Source organism: Aethalodelphis obliquidens, unplaced genomic scaffold (assembly GCF_003676395.1).
Source record: "Aethalodelphis obliquidens isolate GAN/ISIS:26980383/991018 unplaced genomic scaffold, ASM367639v1 scaffold1, whole genome shotgun sequence".
In the NCBI taxonomy this organism is placed as follows: domain Eukaryota; kingdom Metazoa; phylum Chordata; class Mammalia; order Artiodactyla; family Delphinidae; genus Aethalodelphis; species Aethalodelphis obliquidens.
In genome coordinates this window covers 93,665,833-93,683,444 of record NW_020837945.1, presented here as the reverse complement: position 1 = coordinate 93,683,444, position 17,612 = coordinate 93,665,833, and the positions used below count along the sequence as shown (strand labels likewise).

The window sequence follows — 17,612 nt, the reverse complement described above, 5'->3', positions numbered from 1 at the left end:
GTTTTTGTCCTTAGAATACATCTCATTATGGATGTATTGTCAACTTATTTTGGTCTACAGTCATTCACGATCCTTCATTTCTACATGTTATAGAAACACTTACCTAATGTGCGATTGTTTGCTCTTTTTCAATTTGAGGTTGTTCATATTCTTATGGTGACCATTGTCAGGTTTTAGAAGATTTTAAGTTTTACTTCAGAGGAAAACAAAAGTCCCTTAACAGATAGGAGGGAAAAAGTCAGCCACTGAATCGCCAAAGTTCTGTGTATAAATTTCATTTAAGCCACCATTTGGTTCATCATCAGTGACTAAATGAATGGTATGTGTAAAATTCAAATGCATGAGTCCCTGCTGGGCAAACCAATTCTGCCTTTAATATCCTATAATTATAAGGTATGTTAATATTATATCTATATCTAAGCTCCTGTGGAAATATTTTTTAAATCCATAAAACAAAATTACTTCACATGTAAAGGCCAAGTTGCTTCCAGTTATACTTATTCAAATCTCAGGATCAATGCTGCTTGCTAGATTCAGATTCTTTGATACAAGCCATTGCTCTATCCTCTGCCTTTTGCAATCTAGGCTTACTCTGAGGATAGAGCTACTTCACGTTGACTCTTTCCAGTTTCCAGCTATGAAGATCAAATGTCCCAGATACTGAGTCCATTATTTCCAGAGTGGATCTTCCTAACTGTTTCAAGATTTTAGAGATAATGCCTTGAAGGCTTAACCTTATTCTGATGCAACCTGATGTATGGGATCACAGAGTCTCAGGGGATGGGTTACTGGGAGGCTCCTGAGGATTCAGCACAGAGAGGGTCTAGGGGACCTGGGGAGCAGAGGAAGAGAGAAGCCTAAGTGAGCAGACTTTTACTCCTGTCAAGTGTAGGGTGGGGTGGAGACCAGAGGACAGTCTTGGGGGCCATTTTCCAGAAGGATTTTACAATTACTTGAGGAGGTGTCCACTGAGATTTTTTCCTTGAGGTCCTCAATGAGATCTTGGGTATTTGGTAGTAAGTTTCATCTCCCCCAACTACACACACACACACACACACACACACCATCAATCCATATAGGCAAAAAAGGCATGATTCCATTCCATGATTTTCCTTAGATGTTTCAAGATCTATCGAAGGAAAACTACAGTTTGAGATTATTTCTGTTTATCTATACCAAACTTTAAAATATTTCACATATTGGGGACCATAATCATCCAGCATAGATGAGCATAGGTAGGGCTCCCTTTAAAAAAATTTTTTTTTTATTGAAGTGTAGTTAACTTACAAAATTGTGTTAGTTTCAAATGTACAACAAAGTGAACATATGTATTCTTTTTCAGCTTCTTTTCCATTATACGTTATTTCAAGATATTGACTATAGTTCCCTGTGTAATTTGTGCACTGGGTATGTCCACAGTAAGTAGTTTTACTCCAGAGATGCAAGCTGGACACCATTCTTTTTACAGATCTTACAGAACACACATGAGGCAGAGTAATATAGAGGTTAAATGGATGGGCAGTCATTTTTTTCCCTCCTGTAGATAACAGAACTTTTTCCTGAATATGGTTCAGGATTTGAGCCCAGCTAAGGCAGCCCTGGAGGGTGGAAAGGAAGCAAAAAACACAAGCAAGACTTTACCTTGGGGCTTCCCTGGTGGCGCAGTGGTTAAGAACCCACCTGCCAATGCAGGGGAAACGGGTTCGAGCCCTGGTCTGGGAAGATCCCACATGCCACGGAGCAACTAAGTTCGTGCGCCACAACTACTGAGCCTGCGCTCTAGAGCCCGCATGCCACAACTACTGAAGCCCACGCGCCTAAAGCCCGTGCTCTGCAACAAGAGAAGCCACCGCAAAGAGAAGCCCGTGCGCCGCAACGAAGAGTAGCCACCCCCTCGTCTCAACTAGAGAAAGCCCGCGCACAGCAACAAAGACCCAACACAGCCAAAAATAAAATAAATAAATCTATTTAAAAAAAAAAGACTTTACCTTGTCACTGTTTCTCATCCGCCAATTACTTCAGCTGGATTTTCATAGGAATTGCTCCAAATCTCCCAAGACTAAAACAAATTGTAAAATGTTGTGAAAATTAAGACCATCAAGTCAAAATTTCAGAATAAGGGGGTGACTTAACTTGCTAGTCTACTTGGTATCTTCAAGTGATAACTGTTCTTTTAAACATCCTTAAGCTGAGTTCCTTGAGCAGGTGGTTAAGGAACTCTTCATGAGAACCAACCTTCTTTGTGATAAGCCTTTTTTTCCCCTTCCCCCCAGCCCCAGAGTTGCTTTTTCTTCTTCTCAGGACAGAGCAGGACCAGTGCTTGCCAGCGCTACACCATTGTGCAGATTAATAAAAGAAATCTTTTCTCAAGACACTTTACTTCTATCTGTTGGAAAATTGATGTAATAAATATACAGATCTACAATGTGTGCTCTGTGAATGGTACCCCCAGGTAGGCAGGGCCCCGGGTGGGTCCTGGAGCTGTTGCCCACCTGCTGGTGGGTGAGGCTGGTCTGTGGCTAGTGTTGGCTCGGTGGTGGGCAAGGTGGGGTCCCTAGGTAGGCTCACAGGGACCTATGGCAGCTGACAGCCTGCTGGCTGCTTGGCCTGGGGGCTTCCCAGAACTGGTGCAGACCAGCTGGTGGATGGGGATGGGTCCCAGCTGCTAAAAAGCTGGAGGAAGGACTCCAAAACGGTGCCAGCCAGCACCTGTGTCCTTACGGTAGAATGAGTTCCGAGCTCCGCAAAAGGCTGCTGCCAGCCTCTGTGTCCCCAGGGTGAGTTTTAATTGCCCCCTGCATCTCCAGGAGGCTCTCCAAGATCAGCAGGTGGGTCTGACCAGGCTCCATTTTTTTTTTTTTTTTTTTTTTTTTTGCGGTACGCGGGTCTCTCACCGTTGTGGCCTCTCCCGTTGCGGAGCACAGGCTCCGAACACGCAGGCTCAGCGGCCATGGCTCACGGGCCCAGCCGCTCCGCGGCATGTGGGATCTTCCCGGACCGGGGCACGAACCTGTGTCCCCTGCATCGGCAGGGGGACTCCCAACCACTGCGCCACCAGGGAAGCCCCAGGCTCCTTTTAAATGACTGCTTCTGCCCTGGGTCTCAAAGCGTGTGAGCTCCTTTTCAGAGTGAAGTCTCCGTTTCCTGCAGCCCTCTGGCCCTCCTGAAAGTACGCCCTCCTGGCCTTCAAAGCCAGGTGTTCTGCGGGCTCGTCTTCCCAGTGCAGGACCCCCGGGCTGGGGAGCCCAATGTGGGGCTTGGACCCCTGGCTCCTTCGGGAGGACATTTACAATTGTGATTATCCTCCTGTTTGCGGGTCACCTACCTGGGGGTGTGAGTCTTGACTACATTGTGCCTTTACTCCTCCTACCATCTTATTGTGGCTCCTTCTTTATATCTTTAGTTGTAGATCTTTTCTGCTAGTCTTCAGGTCATTCTTATCCATAGTTGCTCTGTAAATAGTTGTGATTTGGGTGTTCCCGTGGGAGCAGGCGAGCTCAGAGTCTTCCTACCCCACCATCTTGGCCTCCCCTCTTCCTATACTTCCCGGTTGCAGTTCCCAAACCAGCTCCCAGTGAAGGGGATAAAAAAAAGTGTTGGGAAAGGCAGTCTCAAGCATGCAGTTTTTCAGCCACATAAGAATGGGCTTTCCGGGCTTACCTGGTGGCGCAGTGGTTGGGGGTCCACCTGCCGATGCAGGGGACGCGGGTTCGTGCCCCGGTCCGGGAAGATCCCACATACGGCGGAGCGGCTGGGCCCGTGAGCCATGGCCGCTGAGCCTGCGCGTCTGGAGCCTGTGCTCCGCGGCGGGAGAGGCCGCGACAGTGAAAAAAGAATGGGCTTGCCCTAGAGCCCACACACCTGTGCTGGGTTTATCGCCTTGTGTGGGAATAGCTTTCCCTGTTTCAGACTCACAGTGTGCTCCTTTGTTTTGCTTAAGACTGTGCACGACCGTGTGCGTGCATATGACCGGACTGTGTGCCTGTGTCAGTGCCCTCAGGCACACTCCCAGCTTTCTGTAAGTCAGAGCCCGCAGGTGTGGGGTTGGAGTCTGGGTCGTTTGCAGCACAAAACAGAGTACGTGCAACCAAGCTACCTGAATTGGTAGTTAAGTGGATCAGCTGGCACTCGGGGCCCAACCTCTGCAAGGAGCTGGATCTTATGCACGCTTTCTCTCCTCTTGCTATGAATAAATGCTGTGCCACTTGAGCTTGGTGTGTGCGTTGTTTGTTCTCAGTGACCTCAAATCATGTATTTGTTTCTTCCCTGGGTGACATGCCTGCCCTTTAGCCTGGGCCCCACTCATGTTACACTCCATCCTGTAGCACAGCCTGACCACCCAGTGGTCACCCACATGGTGTGATAGCCTGAATAATGGCCCCTCAAAGATGTTCACGCCCTAATCCCCAGAAACTGTGACTATGTTACTTTACACGGTAAAAGGGACTTTGCTCTGGGGTTAAATTAAGGATCTTGAGTTAAGGAGACACTCCTGGATTATACAGGTGGGTCCACTGTAATCACAGGTTTAACAAGAGAGAGGCAAAAGGGTGAGAGTTGTGAAGATGTGATGACAGGCACAGAGAGGAAAAGGAGATGTGATAAGAGGCCACAAGTCAAGGAATGCAGGTAGCCTCTGGCTGTTGGAAAAGGCAACATATTCCCTGCTGTAGCCTCAAGAAAGAACCGGTCCTGCCAGCGTCTTGATTTTAGGCCAGTGAGATTGATTTTGAACTTCTGACCTCCAGAAATATAAGATAATAAATTTGTGTTGTTTAAAGACATTAAATTTGTAGCAGCAATAGGATGCTTAATAAAGACAGCCAACAATCAGACCCAAAGATGAAACAAGATCAGAAGTTTCTTTCCAACAGGCAAGTCACAGGCAAGAAGAAGAGAGCTAAAGTTTATTGAGTGCCCTAGCATGTACTAAGTGAAAGGCTACACATTTAACACATGTGTTCTGCTTGGTATGACTGTGTAACAAGCAGGAACTTGGAGAAATCAAGTAGCCCAGGACCTGGGAGGGCTCCAGCTCCACCCTTGCTGGGTGGGTTTGCATTTCTGAACTTTATTGTACCTCACAGCAAAATGCTAATGCCAACCTTGCAGTGCTGTTTTGAGAATAAGAAATAATATATCTATAGCACCTATGATAAAGTATTATTAATATTACTGTTACTGTTGGGACTTCTGTGGTGGCGCAGTGGTTAAGAATCCGCCTGCCAATGCAGGGGACACGGGTCTGAGCCCTGGTCCGGGAAGATCCCACGTGCCATGGAGCAACTAAGCCCGTGTGCCACCACTACTGAAGCCCACACGCCTAGAGCCCGTGCTCCGCAACAAGGGAAGCCATCGCAATGAGAAGCCCGCACACACAACAAAGAGTAGCCGCCGCTCCCCACAACTAGAGAAAGTCCATGCGGAGCAACGTAGACCCAATGCAGCCAAAAATAAAATAAGTACATTTTAAAAATATATATTACTATTACTGTTATTATCACAATAGCAGAGCGTGGTAGATCTGTGTGGCTCCTATGACTGGCAATAAGGCCACACCTACGTTTTAAACAGTCCCTCTTTGTTTCCTGGTTCACTGGCTACTCCTTGTTACTATGGCCTGTCCGTGTGGGCCTGGCTTCACTGTAGAATTTCAACTGGTAGTTGCTTTTTACCCTCCACTTAAGACAGAAGGCTTCAGAATGTCCCCTCCCCTCCCCCACACGGGAAACGTGGGATTTCACTACTTGTTGCTTAGAGGGTACTTGGGCAAGAGCAAATTGTACATGGATAATGGTATTTGCAAGGCCTTTACAGTTTCCTGAGCTGCTTTCCCCATGCTTTGAGTGATCCTTATGGGTTCTCAGGTGTCTGCCTCTCCTACTATTGAGCAAGACCTTTCACCCTTGCTGTGCTCAAGAAGCAGGTTAGCCAAATAGTGTTTTTTCTGGCCTCCAATCTATTTTATTAGAGAAATCACCTTCTAATGTGGCAGGAAATATTAGAATGCACAAAAGAAATTCCAAAGAGTTTTAAATAAGTTACATTAATTTTGCCTGTGAGATTTTCCTCCTGAGGCTGAATGGTAAAGCAACGTCTTTGGAGTCAAACAAAATACCACTTACAAGCCAGATGAACTGGAGAAAATTATTTAACCTCTTAAAAAATATGTATATATATATGTGTATATATACAGAAATAATATTCCACATGTGAGTACTATATAAATAACATGTGTAATAAAGTGCTTAGTAAATATCTATTTCCTTCCATTCCTTAGTTTACAAGTGCTTCTTTTTAATTTTCACTTCTTTCCTGTTTCTGTTTTGACCATTGCTTAGATGTATCCTCAGTTTTGTTTTGCCCTGATTGTGGGTATGGGTTCAATGAGTTCTTTCGTGACAAAATGAATAAAAAGAAACAATGACCATAGGAAGGATATAGACAATTTAGGTTTGGTATATTGGTCATCATGTAGAATAATCATTTATATAGAGCAATGAAAGCTTATTTTGTATTTTTGTGGTGGATGAATCCTTATAAATTTTTATTATTGTAAATTCATGAAATTACATTTTAACTACATACTCTACTTACCTGAAGGAATTTTTAAGAACTCACTCACGTATAGAAATACGAACATATTATAACAGCCTTCTTCCTCCTTGGGTTATTTCTCATAGTGAAACAACAGAGAAACAAAAGTGATACCTTAAAAGAAAATGTAAAAAGAAACAGCTTGTGTTTGTTCCTGGAATAGAATCCAAATTAAACTTAAGAAGGAAGCTTGCTTTATCTCGGAAATCAAACTGCATGAAAAGAAATCAGAAGGAACAAAAATCAGTTATGTAACTTAACTGTGGGTGAGTCAATCACGTAATTAATTTTGCTTTACACTAAAACGACACTATTCTCAAGTGGGGTAAAACTTTTCAAAGGTACACTTATGGGCCGACATACCTCATTAATTCAAACTCCCCTAGGTCATACATGATATTATGACATTCCACAGAAGTAAATCTTTCATTTATCAACTGTAATATGGAATGTGACACCATCAAATACTAAATATTTGTGGCCTATTGACTTCATTTCAAAAGTTGTCTGATGAATAATTGCATGGATCACAAGGATCTTTCCAGAATCCTTGACTTAAATTATCCTAAACTTTTCCCCTCAATATACAAGGTGCCTAGATTTTTCTGCCTGTGCAGCACTTTGCCTTCATGGAAAAGATGAAGACTTGGTGAGTGATTCAGATTACCAACGGTTTGAAATGTTCATGAACATGCCTGAACATCTTACTTGACACTCATCCTAGCCATGAAAAGTGGCTTACTACCTTCCTTTCTATAATATTTCAGCTTCACCCAGAGCATAAAAGAAATTTTGTTGTACTAGTTATTTTTTATATACATGAAAATTAATGTAATTCTTGAAGTTAAGAAAGATGATTGCTTACCACTGAATCATCTCATAGAGCACTAGTGACATGCATACACACTTTTGGAAAGAGTGGACTAAAGTTGTTTCAGCAAGTAGCTTTCCAATGAGACAGCAGCTTAAATTTTACTGAGAAAGGAGCATTGTTTCTTCTAACTATGGATTAACCAGTGTAACATGAGTCCAGAGGTGCCGGTATCCATATGGCCACCACATGGAGAGAGCCAGCCCTCACTGGACTGGGTGGCAGGGGGGGAGGTGAGGGGAATCTGACTGTATCTTTTAACCACTTGGATTTAGTTAAACCTGAATCCAGTCTCATCCCTGCACTTTTCAGTTATATAGTTGATACATTCTCATTTTTGAATAAGCCAGTTTAAGTTGGGTTTCTGTACAACTCAAAGGCCAGAAAAAGAAAGTGGAAAGAGTTCCCATATACCCCCTACTCCCATACATACACAAATTCCACCACTATCAATATCCCACACCATAATGGTACATTTGCTACAATTGACAAACCTACATTGACACATCCTTATCACCCAAAGTCCACAGTTTACATTAGGGTATATGTAAACTTGGTGTTGGACATTGTGTGGGTTTTGACAAATGTATAATGATGTGTGCCCACCATTGTAGCATCAAACGAAGTACTTTCACTGCCCTAAAAATCCTCTGTGCTCTGCCTATTCATCCCTCCCTCCTCTCTAACCCTTGGCAACCACTGAACTGTCTCTGTAGCTTTGCCTCTTCCAGAATGTCATAATATTTGGAATCATACAGTATGTAGCCTTTTCAGATTGACTTCTTTCACTTAGTTATATGCATTTAAGTTTCCTCTATGTTTTTTCATGGCTTGATATCTCATTCTTTTTAGTGCTGAAATATTCCATTGTCTGGATATACCACAGTTTATTCGTTCACCTACTGAAGGACACCTTGGTGGCTTTCAACTTTTGGCAATTATGAATAAAGCTGCTATGAACAGCTGTGTGCAGGATTTTTGTGGACATACATTTTCAGTTCACTTGGGTAAATAACAAGTAGTGGAATTGCTGGATCACATGGTAAGAGTATGTTTAGCATTGTGAGGAATTGCCAAGCTGACTTCCAAAATGGCTGCACCGCTTTGTATTCCCGCCAGCAATGAATGAGAGTTCCTGTTGCTCCACATCCTCCTCAACGTGTGGTGCTTTCAGTATTTTGGATTTTGGTCATTCTAATAAGTGTGTAGTGGTATCTCATTGTTATTTTAATTTTCAATTTCCTAATGACGTGACATTAAACATCTTTTCATATGCTTATTTGCTATCCATATATCTTCTTTGATGAGGTGTCTGTTCAGGTCCTTTGCCCATTTTCCAAACAGGTTGTTTGTTTTCTTATGTTGGGTTTTAAGAGTTCTTTATAAAATTTGGATAACAATCTTTTATCAGATATACCTTTTGCAAATATTTTCTCCCCACCTGTTTTTTAAAAATAAAATCATAGCACAGCCTGGTACCAAGCCTTGATTTTGGGGGGCTTGATGGGACAATATCAGGATGTTAGGATGTGTTGACTACATCCTGAAAACTTTAGTAAAATCATACAAGTGAGAAGCTTCTATCAAGTGTGGCCTCCCTGAAAGGCAGAGAAGAAGGAAATACAGCTTTTCTAAGAAAGATACATTTTGCCTATGACCATAAATCCAATATGGTTGAATGATGGATAGACTTGAGCTTTGCAGAGTTAAAAAGCTGGATTCTTTGCACCAAACTAAAGTCAGGGAAAGCAAATAAAGGGAGATGTGGTTGGACATAAGATGGAGACCTGGAGAAGTCTGATTCTTCAGCTCCTAACACATCTTTTTGGGTTCTTTTTATTGACAAAGATGACAATTACCCCCACTGTAAAAACCATTCCATGACGTGGAACGTGGGGTAAGGGGAAGGGGAATTGTTCTTCTCCAACCAGGCTACAGGGCTATAGTTTTCCACTGCCAGGTTAAATGCTGAAAACTTACAGAATGGATAAAGCTCTAGAAACTGTTGCTGTATGACAGAATGCCTCAGATTTAGCTCTTGATTCCAGAACCGTAATTCATCAAGATCTGTGGAACTGAACAAATGTAAATCAGCAGAGGCTAATAGAAGAGAAACTCCAATTTCTAAGAAACCGAAAGCCTCTACAGTTCATCTGAGGTAAGCGTAAGCAAAAGGGAAAGCTAAGCAAAAAGAAACATGTTTATAAATGGGCTAACTCCAGGAAATAAGGCATCAGCTCAAAATCTGGCAAGAACACTTGACATGAATAAACACCTACACATTCAAACACATACCTACAGTCACTCTTCCACATGAACACCCAGACACAAGCTATGAAAAAAGTATCTCATGAAAGCACCTAATTTTATTTAAGCTCAAAAAACGTGTGAGTGGATTCATGAGACAGTGTTACAGTCATTTATTTACTTCTGGGATATGGAACTATAGTACACTGGTCCTTCTCAGACTAAACTGAGAACATTTAAGGCAAATTTTGCCAGCTAATCTAGGTATACTCAGGCTCATCTCTTTGTTTACTCCAGTACAAATACGTATGGAAGTCTTGCCAGTGTGGTAAATGCACACCTAAATTTTTTCCTTCTTCTCTTTTCCTGATTTTATCTTCAGAAACAGAAGAAAATCAAAGAGAGTAGAGATCAGAAAAGGAGAGTGGAGAAAGGAAGAAGAGAGAAAAAAAGAAAACACAGGAAAAGGATTTAGGTCTGAGCATAAGAAAAATATCCTTTAATGTGTTTACTGTAAGAAGAAACATTATAAAGAATCAGTGGAGTCATTTCCTAAAGAAAAGAGGAGGAAAACGTATTCTTCTTACAAATTAAATATACAAGTATATATGTTTATTTTCCCCAATGCATTTTTTTTCTTTGCAATAATGATAATTCTTTGGAGAGACCCTTGGGGTTTAAGAACATCAGCTTTTACACAGAGCCCGATGCCAGATCCTTATTATTGTGACTTTTTTTTCTTTCTAAAAGTAGGATAAGCTAAATCTTGACAGGTGAGGCATTCAGTTAAAAGAAGATTTCATTTGTTTTTTTGCATTTGCTAGGATAGGATGAGGGAAGAGTTAGTCAATACCTTTCCTGGGTCCAGCTGCCTCTCTCTCACTCACCTTTGGTAAGGCTTCTCTGAGACTCTTGGACTTCCAGCCATACAATTGTATGAAAGGAAAGGAAACGTCAGTTCAGTCCAAAATATCCCAGTGGATTTTCTTTAACACTGGGATCTCCACTGGTGAACTTTCCTTAAAGCTTTTGCCTCTCCTAGTTTAGGGTGGCAGGTAGAAAGATGGGCAGAGGTCCAGAGGCCAGAGATAGGCTGTTTTGTTCCCTTTCCTGCCCAGCAATTTTAGGCCCCTTGAAGACACAGTTCTGAGCCATAATGTGTGTATGGTGATGTGTGCTGGGGTAGAAGCAGAGCTTCAGAGTCCTAAAAAAGCTTCCTCCACATGTCCCTGAGGATGTGAGTGTCATGCTGGCTTTGTTGTAAACACAGCAAAGACCAAGAAATAATTTATCGTTTCTCCTTAAAATTCTGAAGACTCCAGAACTCAACCCAGGCAAATCCACTCTAAGCCACTTAAGGCAATCAGACCAGTGTGTATGTGCTTTGGAAGTTTTCCCACAAGCGTCGAAGTCTAACAGGCAGGTGTTCCTGTTTGTTCAAACTAGGCGAAATTCCCCAAGGGAACGAGGGCTCTGAGGATTATCGGAACTCAGCTTACATCCAACAGTGAGAGTCGTGGAGCCAGTCCCGAGGGAGGCACCTTCCTCCCCTGTAGGAAGCCCACACGAGGACGGCGGGGAACCCAACTATGTGGGTGGGGACGTGGCAGCCACCAAAGCCTAGAGAAGCCCTGGAGGAAGGAGCCAGAGAACCATATACCGCCTCCCTAGGGTCCCTTCTCCAGAGCTGCTCAACTTTTTTTTTTTTGTAGTATCATGTTTTAAATGTGGTTAAGGGGATACAACTGCCCTGAGTCCTGGGCATCCGACCACAGCGGGAGCCGCCCTCGGCCTCAGGCTCCTGCCTTGGTCTTGGGAGCCAGTCAGAGGGCGGCTCCATGCGTAACTGTCCTTTCCCGGGCTGGGTACACCGAGGCCGGCTGGTGTGCCGGGCTGGTCCTCAGGACGCATTGGTGTTCTGAGGGGGAATCTCAGTTTTGATTTCTCCCTCCCTCTTTCCTCTCACGTTCCTGCCTTCCCTCCCTCCCTCCCAAAGACAATGCAGACAGGAGAATAATAGCTGTAATTACACTTTGAGTTCTCCAGAGGTAAAGAATTATTATTACTTTAACAACTAGCTACCAATATAGACGATAGATAGATAGATAGATAGATAGACAGATAGATGTTGCATATTGTCTATATTCATATATATCAAATGAATATATATAGTTTGCACATATATATTCTGAAAGCTGTTGAAATGTCTTGTCTATCTTGTGGTAAGGATAATGACACAATAAATGATTCCCAAAGGTACTGGCTTAAATACCAAAGAATTAAAAAAATATCTTTGGAAGACTGATTAAAACCCTTGATTTTTAAAAATTCTTAATTTTAAATTATTTTGGAGAAATGATCCCCTTTGATAATGTTGCACAGAGTAACACGAACTAAAGGATATTGCATTGTGCCATTCTACAATTTTGTCCAAGAAAATGTGTCTTCTCTCTCCATGCCAAATCAGCTCCCTAACATTCTTTGGACTAAGAATTTGTGCATTGTTGCAATTAATCATAAATTCTGTTAACTTTAAGATAATTATTTTTATTATATACTTTGAAATTTGCTCCTTATTATAAGAGAGTTAATTCACTTTGACCCTTACACTTTATTCCTCAGGTAGAGAATGTGTGTGCCAGTTCAACGGACATCAAGACATTTGAATTCAGCTAAGCAGTTTCAATCAACTAGAAACTGCTCCCCTGAGTAGCTAACACACTGCTTAACTGATTAACTAGAACTAGCGGAAGTTAATCTGGAATTTGCCAAGGACTGGGTGGAGTTCTTAGATAAGAACTCCAAGATGATATGAAAGTTCATGTTCTTTTTCGACTGGAAAACTGAGCAAAAGCTTTACTAATATAAAAAAGAAGAAAAAAAAACCTTTCCCTATCTTTCCCTAGATAGAGAGAAAATCCTGATAAACATGACAGAGAAGGAAAAAGGAATAATAACTTTTTAAAACTAGCTTTAGATGTAGATGAGCTCAGAATGTGTATGTTTTTGTTTTTATTTCAAAATGTGTTTGTTTCTATTTCAAGCTGCTGCTTCCTCTCATAGGCTGTGCAGTACCAAACGGTTGGTTTTATGCTTTTTCCCCGCCCTGCAATGTTGGGTCCCCAAATTTGACCCTGTTGCTTTTTATGTTATTACCAGTTATATCCAGAGGGGCGGGAGTGTACGTTGATCAAGGCTTTTTAGAATAAATCTTATAGGTCTGAAGAGCTGAGAGTTCTATGGGAAAAAAGGGCTAAACAGGATTTATAAATCCTGGTGTGTTGCTGCTGTGGTCTTCAGCCTTTCCCTGACAAGAGTGGAAATTGAGAAGTTAGTTCAAGAAATAGAAAGTAAAACTGTTAAAGCTGTTTGAAAGAAAACGACTCGAGGGTTGATTTTCACAGGATCTGTGTTGGGTCACTGCCCTCTGTCGGCTCCCCTGGATAGTGCACTTGGTGGGACAGAGACCCTGAGGGGTCCTTTTGTTGGTTTTCTTACTGGTACAGAATTCAAATACTAGAAACTTCTTGAGCCTCCAAGGTGAGAATTGTGACTTCAAAGCCTCCCTCTTGCTGGGGTTGCAGGCACTGCCCTTAAGGGGAGACAGCATGGTTGTTCACCTGGAAAATGTCACAATAGAAGGCCATGTATTAGGTAGAGATGTTGCTTAGATGTTAACTTCGTCAGTGAACTTCTTTACTAGCTTCCCCAGACCTCTTTTCATGCCAGGAGACAGTTGTAAAGAGAAAAGAGTACTGCTCTTCTCTAAGTCTAAAGGTGTTCATTCCAGTTACAGCACTGCTGCTTGTGAGCTGGGGGTCCTAGGGGGAGTCATTCAGCTTCCTGCTCGCCTGTTTCTCCTCTACCTCTTGGGTGGTAGTAAGGACCAAATGAGATGTGTGTGGAGGTGGTTTGCCCTTGCAGTCATAAAGCATGGGTATTAGTAATAAGAGTAAGAATACAGACATCATTTTCTCATTCAAAGGACTGAGGATTGGAAAGTAAAAGGAATCACCCTGGGTTTCTGGCTGCCTCCAGTTTTGAGGTCCTGGGAGGAATTCTGACCTAAAGAGACAGACAGACATGGATGGAAACACCATCACTGTGGCCCTTGCAGATCACTTATCTGCTCTATGCTTCTATTCTGTTGGCCAAGTGAGGACAGTGTGGATGCAATAAATAAATTACATCTCTAAACTTCATCACAGAGACCAGAGTTACAAGAAACACTTGTCATCCAAGGATAAATGGTAGCAGCAAAGGGGTCAAAGTGAATTAACTTTCTTATAATAAGGAGCAAATTTCAAAGTATATAATAAAAATAATTATCTTAAAGTTAACAGAATTTATGATTAATTGCAACAATGCACAAATTCTTAGTCCAAAGAATGTTAGGGAGCTGATTTGGCATGGAGAGAGAAGACACATTTACTTGGACAAAATTGTAGAATGGCACAATGCAATATCCTTTAGTTCGTGTTACCCTGTGCAACAGTATCAAAGGGGATCATTTTTACAAAATAATTTAAAATTAAGAATTTTTTAAAATCAAGGGTTTTAATCAATCTTCCAAAGAGATTTTTAAAAATTCTTTGGTATTTAAGCCAGTACCTTTTGGAATCATTTATTGTGTCATTATCCTTACCCATTTTCTCTTCTTTTATTCTTCAGTTTTTACCTAGTCTCTTGATACGTGAATATACATGAGATTGGAACAGTTCTCCAACTTCACTTTTATCAATGTCATGAAATTCTGCTTTTGCAAGAATTGCAATTTCATTTTGCCACCTAGTTGCTTTGCATTGTCAGATATTTATAAGATGTTATATAATAAGTAAGAGACAGACTGTAAAATTTTGATTGGTTGATCAAGGATAGTCATTCAAGCCAAGCTGGGAAGGTTGAGAGATGAGAACAATAGTTATCCCAGGTTGGGGGACAGAATTGACAGGGAGGTGACAAAAGTGAGCCTCCTGGAATGTTGGAAATGTTTTATATTTTGACATGGGTGGTGGTTACATGGGTGTATGTAAAAATTAACTGATCTAGACTCTTAAGATGTGTACACTTTGTGTGTAAATTAAACATATAGGTGTAATTTATATGTTATACATGTTATATTTTACATATACATATAACTATATATAATAAAGGAAAGCTAGCAGTGAGTGAAAATTTTGTTGCTAAGGAACCTAGACCTTCAGATGCAAATATTTTTAAATTTTAACAAAGTATCTATATTTCACTAGGGACAGAAAAGCCTAAAAATATTATCTTTGGATTTAAAAAAGGCTGAAAAGACATTTAACAAAATGTTAGGGAATTCCCTGACAGTCCAGTGGGTAGGACTCCGTGCTTTTGCTGCAGAGAGCTCAGGTTCAATCACTGGTTGGGGAACTAAGATCCCACAAGCCGTGTGGCATGGCCAAAAAAAACAAAAAACAAAAGAAAATGTTAATAATGGGATTGTGTGTTATTTTTATGGTCTTCTTTATACTTTTCAATATTTTTTCAATTTTCTTTGATGAGCCTGTCAATTTAAAATCAGAAAAATATATGCAAATGATTTTTAAAGAATCTGCTATGTTAACTAAAGTAGTATCTCATTTAATTCCAATTCATTGAGCTATAGTATTAACATTAAATAAGGTTCTTTTGTGTACTTTTTTTAATAAAGGAGAGAATTGAATATTAGGTCTCTTTGGGCTAATACTCCTTTGGACAATAGACACTGAAGTTATATACTTTTTCTTTTATTAAAACCATGTGCAAGGTTGTATCTTTCTTGCTTTATGTGAAAGTAGTGTAGCTTGGTGTGGGCTCATGACTGACTGCTTGAGTTTGTAGACTCAACTCTGCCATTTTCTAGTCCACTGACTGTAGGCAACTGATTTACTCCCTTTAATTTTCAGTTTCCTCTGAATTAGGGGTGATAATAATATCCATATCAAGAGGGTTATTTAAAAAATCAAAGTAAATTTTATCATCATTGCTATAATATGATTAGATTGTTTTTGCTCTACATCTAGTAGTTATATTGTTTAAGCAGAATTTTTTTTTTTAAAGAAGATGTTGGGGGTAGGAGTTTATTAATTAATTAATTAATTTTTGCTGTGTTGGGTCTTCGTTTCTGTGCAAGGGCTTTCTCTAGTTGTGGCAAGCGGGGGCCACTCTTCATCATGGTGCGCGGGCCTCTCACTGTCGCGGCCTCTCTTGTTGCGGAGCACAGGCTCCAGACGCGCAGGCTCAGTAGTTGTGGCTCACAGGCCTAGCTGCTCTACGGCCTGTGGGATCTTCCCAGACCAGGGCTCAAACCCATGTCCCCTCCATTGGCAGGCAGATTCTCAACCACTGTGCCACCAGGGAAGCCCCCAAGCAGAATTTTGAGGGATGTTTTTACATTAAAAATGAATTAGTGTTCTGAGCTCTCAAAAATTGAATAGCATAGTGCTAACCAACTGATCTTCCACTCTACACTGGAGATCAGTAATCATCTGCATTGTCTAATCCTCATAAGGACTCTGTGAAGTAGGCAGATTAGTACTCCCATTTCACATATATTGACACTGAGACCCAAAGAGGGGAAAGGAGCCCCCAGAAGACAAGGAAGAGCCCAGAGTTGAGATTTTCTGACTCACAGACCTGGCAGCCCCTGCTCCACCGTGTCATACTGGCCATAGTATGCACAGGGCAATTTCTTTCTGGTCGAGTTTAACCTTTAATTCCTATATGCTTCTCTGGTTTCTCCTTTGATCAGGGCTGGGTCCATCATCCCATTCCAATCGTCCATGCTTTTCCCATCAACCAACTGTGCTGGTCAGTGAACTGTCCCACTTACACATGTGTGCTCATAGTGGCCCTTTGCTGAAGTGTCTGCCAACCTTCAATGCTAAAATCACATTCTTCATCTTTCATTTAGTATATCTTAATTTACTTCATGCAGTACGCTATTTAAATTTTAGCCTGTTTTGAATCCTGATAGCCATTTGTTCTCCCTCATACGCCTATACATATAAAGCTGTTTTGCATTTCAGTTATTTGGCTAATTGTCTTCCCCCTACGCTTCTATTATTTATCTTAAAACCTCTTATAGTACCCAGCATAATGGCTCAAAAATGGAAGATACCTAATGGATGTGTATTGAATAAATGAATAATAAATAAATGAGTTAATGATGTGGCAGGCAAATAGGTACACATTTTTAATATATATTTACAAAATGAGCTTGGGGGAATACATCATAATGCACAGAAACACCTCCCCTTTTGGGGATATTTGAATGTAGCCAGTGACTTGCAGATTCAGCTTGCATTTCACTCGTGAACAATTTTTTGAGCTTTTAAAAATAGGATTCTTTCTCACTTGTCCTTGGGTCTGATCCCATTAATATCCTGGAAATGAATTTGCTCTCCTTTGTGTGCACATTTACTCTTACAGCCACAGAGATAAGGCAGTCACAGAAAATCCCCTGAATGTCCAATAGGTCAGAGAGCCGAGGCCAGGGCCCGTTGGTGGCAGATAGGCAGCCAACATTTTCCCAGGTGGGTCAGGATGCTCCTGCCCAGGGCAACATCCTATTCAACTGGTTTGTTTCACAGACTCCTCAATACAATTTAGGCGACTGGTTGGAAAACCCTCTTAGGTATGGCACAGTTGATTATACTATCTAATTCAAAATGTGGTCTTAGAAATTGGGTGAATTATCCATTTTGATTTTTATGCATTTCAAGTTTTTAATGTCCCCCTTTCTGACCCAAAGATGAGTTTCATATGGCTTGAGATATACTTGAAGTAGTTTAGGCAGTATATTTTATCAATTAAGAATGTTGAGGGGCTTTCCCTGGTGGAACTGTGGTTGAGAATCCACCTGCCAGTACAGGGGACATGGGTTCAAGCC

At 41.4% G+C, this 17,612-nt stretch overlaps 1 long non-coding RNA gene across 2 annotated transcripts; it reads right to left on the bottom strand.

The window, feature by feature from the left end:
• Window positions 1–98: 98 nt before the first annotated feature.
• On the bottom strand, window positions 99–3,590 carry LOC113622990 (uncharacterized). 2 transcript variants are annotated; one of them, XR_003433730.1, is made up of 3 exons: window positions 3,326–3,590; window positions 1,989–2,059; window positions 99–215 (listed from the first exon to the last, which is right to left on the bottom strand). It is a non-coding gene; the product is annotated as an uncharacterized LOC113622990 (long non-coding RNA). The 2 variants fall into 2 exon arrangements; XR_003433732.1 differs by lacking the exon at window positions 99–215 and adding an exon at window positions 925–1,598.
• Window positions 3,591–17,612: the final 14,022 nt, after the last annotated feature.